The sequence below is a fragment of the Medicago truncatula genome, chromosome 8, assembly GCF_003473485.1.
Source record: "Medicago truncatula cultivar Jemalong A17 chromosome 8, MtrunA17r5.0-ANR, whole genome shotgun sequence".
Lineage (NCBI taxonomy): Eukaryota > Viridiplantae > Streptophyta > Magnoliopsida > Fabales > Fabaceae > Medicago > Medicago truncatula.
The window spans coordinates 23,732,743-23,736,498 of NC_053049.1; the positions used below are offsets into that span (position 1 = coordinate 23,732,743).

The following is a 3,756-nucleotide window of genomic DNA, read 5'->3' on the forward strand; positions in this document are numbered from 1 at the left end:
AGGGTACCTGCAAGGTTGTAGAGGTTTAGAGATTAGAAGTTTGTACCTATCCCTTTGCTTGTTGTCCCGGAAGATGATGCCATGATTTTTGGCTTGTGCTTTCTTCTTTGGGGGAGGTCCTCCGGATGAGCTTGCAACTTCTTTTCCACTTCTCTTTGAAGTCATTGCCTGAACCTTGCCTTTGGTGTGGTGGTTTGGTGAAGGGTTGTTTTGGTGGAAAGAGGTTGGATTAGTGTTGTGGTGAAGGTTGAGGTGAGTTTTTGGGTTAGGTTATGGTGGGTTACGAAATTGGGTGATGGTGGTTTTGGTGGATGAAAGTTGTTTTGGAATGGTGGGTTATGGTTGGAATGGTGTTAGGGGTTGATTTGGTGGAGAAATTTTGTGAATGGGTGTGATTTGGGGGTAGTTGTGAAGGTTTGTTTTTGTATGGTTATGGAGGTTTTGAGAGAGAAGGTAGGAAGTAGAGAGAAGTTTGTGTTGGAGAGTGAGGGAAGAAGAAGTTCAAAAGGTAGGGTTATAGTCACCTGGTGTCGGGCACGGCCGTGCCAAGCTTGGCACGGGCCGTGCCAACATTCTAGACCTAGGCCATTTGTTTGGTACATGATGGTCTGGCACGGCCGTGCCAGTGTGAGCACGGGCCGTGCCAAGGTTCTGGAATGCTAGGCTTCAAAATTTTATGTTTTCTTGAATTTTTCTTGGATAATAACCTACAAAATAGTTTAAAAGAAACAAAAACAAAAGCAAAAGCAGTTAAATGCGTGGGTTGCCTCCCACGAAGCGCTCGTTTATTGTCATTAGCTTGACGTTAGGAAAGTGTCCTTAGAAAGGATCAAAGAGGTCATATTGTGTAGTTGACGCTAGAAAGCGTTCTTTCACTTTATGTACTTCAATCATGTTACAAGAATAAAGAGCGGGACCTTTCATAACATTTTCCAGCTCGAACCCAATCATTGCATCACTTGCCTGAAAAACTATCCTTCCACTCTGAACATCTATTATAGCACCTGCAGTAGCTAGGAAGGGTCGTCCTAAGATTATTGGGACATCAAGGTCCTCTTCTATGTCGACCACAACAAAATCCGTCGGGATATATATCCCTTCTATTTTAACGGGTATGTCCTCTATGAAGCCAGCTAGGGGGATAGTAGAACGGTCTGCTAGTTTTAAAATCATCTCGGTCGGTTTAAGCTCTCCTATTCCCATCCTTTTGAAGAGGGATAAAGGCAACAAACTTACACTAGCTCCTAAGTCACACAAGGCTTTGTCAACGGTTTCTTTTCCTATCACACAAGGGATGGCAAAACTACCTGGATCTCTAAGCTTTTGGGGTTGCTTCTTGATGATTGCACTACTTTCCCTAGTTAAAGCTATTGTCTCCTTGTGATCTATAGCCTTTTTCTTTGAAAAAATTTCTTTTAAAAATTTGGCGTATAGAGGCATACGAGATAGAGCTTCAACAAAGGGGATCTTAATGCAAATCTTTTTAAGTATGTTTAAGAATTTAGCAAACTGGGCCTCCAAGTTGAGCTTAGTGAGCCTTAATGGATTAAGAGTCTTGTTCTTAACAAGAGGTGTTTTTATCGCATCCTTCTCACCTAGAAGCTTAATACTCTCTCCCTTGACACTTTTGGCTTTTGTAATGGTCTCTTCTAACTTATTGCCCCCAAGAGAAATGGCATTGACATGGGCTTTGGGGTTTGTTTCAGTTTGTCCAGGAAAGACTCCTGGTGTTTGAGAAGAGGTGGCCACTTGTTGGGCCACTTGGGAGATTTGTGTTTCAAGCATTTTGGCGTGTGTGGCGATGGAATCAACCTTGGTATTGAGCTTGGAGAGAGAGTCGTTCAGAGATCCCGTTTGGTTTTTTAACTCTTGAAGCTGTTTATTTTGATTCATCATGCAATTTTCTAACATGATTTCCAAACTAGATTTCTGAGCTACTCTCTGGTTGTTTGTATAGCCAGGTGGTGCTGTTTGCCCATAGGAACCTTGAGGATTTTTGTAAAAATTTTGATTTGGCCTCATTCCTTGGTTGTATTGAGCATAATTTAGTTGCTCAATATTGGAAGCACTACCCAACTGACAATCAACACCTGCATGACCAGTTATACCACAGACTTCACAAGTAGGGGATGGGGCAGCATTAACATTAAGTTTTTCAATTTTTTGTGTTAATGCCTCAACCTTAGCAGCAAGGTGGTTATATTCAGAGACTTCGTATATACCTGCCTCTTTCTTAGAGGGAGTAGGAGTTGTGACGGCTCTTTCGTTGGTCCATTGATAGTGATTTTGAGCCATGTCCTCAATCAAAGCGTAAGCCTCCGTGTAGTTTTGTTCATTAAAGCTCCACCTGCAGCTGCATCAACAGACATTTTAGTGGTATAAGTCAAGCCATTATAAAACGTGTGGACTATAAGCCACTTCTCTAGGCCATGGTGGGGACAAAGTCTAAGCATTTCCTTGAAACGCTCCCACGCCTCATAGAGAGATTCCCCATCTTTTTGATTGAAACACGTAATTTGGTCTCTAAGCTTAGCTGTTTTGGATGGGGGAAAGAATCGGGCGAGGAATGCTCGCCTCATATCGTCCCATGAAGTAATGTAACCGACTTCTAGGGAATGGAACCAAGCGCTAGCTCTATCCCTTAAGGAAAAGGGAAAGAGATGAAGTCTTACGGCTTCTTGGTTCTCTTTTATGGTGCCACTGAGTCTAAGGAAGGAAGAAATATGGAGATTTGGATCCTCAGTGGGTGATCCAGAAAACTGGTTTTGCTGCACTAAATTGAGTAGTGCAGGCTTGATTTCGAAGTTATTACCCGCAACCGTTGGGTACACGATAATAGCTTGTGGCTCTTCCGTTGAAGGAGTAGCATACTCTTTGAGAGTACGTTCAGCCATAGCGGTATTATTTTGTGCCTTTCTCTTTTTCTTATGCAAAAACCTTTCGATCTCAGGAATAAATTCTCCGAGACTTTTACTTCTTCGCATAAGAAACCGAGAAACCAAGAAGTTAGTGGTAAAAACAAAAAGAAAGAAAAATAGAAGAGGAGAGGAAGAGAAAAGAGAAGAGAGTTCTAATCACTAAGAAAGAGTTAATTAAATTAGTTTACTCCCCGGCAGCGGCGCCAAAAACTTGATGGGATAAAACCGCAAGTGCACGGTCTTACCGAAGTAGTAATAAAGAGTATCGTTCCGACAGGGAGTAGTTTAATTTAGTTAACCTTTAGAGATGATTAGAAGAGAGAAGAGGTTGCAAGTTGGGGGTTTTTAAACGGTTAAAAACAATATAATAAAAGAGCCTTGGGATCGTTGGTTTTATCTAAATAACAAGTCCTTCTCAAACCGAAGCCATAAGCTTATAATGTTATGTTAGACCTAATTTCTCAAGACAGTTTCTCTTATGTTCCTCTAGCAACCAAGCCTATTTCGCTGACTTGATTACTATTGGATTTTGGTTCCTCTAACAACCAAGCCTATTTCGCTGACTTGATTGTTATTAGTTCCCTTGAAGATCGAAACTATATGTCTCAAAGATTGCAAAGCCTATTTCGCTGACTTTGCAATCCTTGTCTGAATTCACTTGTTCGAATATCAAAGCTCCACTTTCGTTTTATGAATTGATATTTGGAATAATGGACGAACAATTATCAAACCCTCCACTTTCGTTTCCACAGTTTGATAATGGTTAATCCATGTTAAGACGGTGAATTCAGATAAGAAATTAGGGTTACATAAGATTAAGGCTTAGGGCTTGGTTTGA

General features: G+C 41.2%; 1 non-coding gene across 1 annotated transcript; it reads left to right on the plus strand.

Moving 5' to 3' along the window:
- The first annotated feature begins 2,424 nt into the window (after positions 1-2,424).
- On the plus strand, positions 2,425-2,531 carry LOC120577806 (small nucleolar RNA R71). The gene has a single exon (XR_005643786.1). It is a non-coding gene; the product is annotated as a small nucleolar RNA R71 (small nucleolar RNA).
- Positions 2,532-3,756: the final 1,225 nt, after the last annotated feature.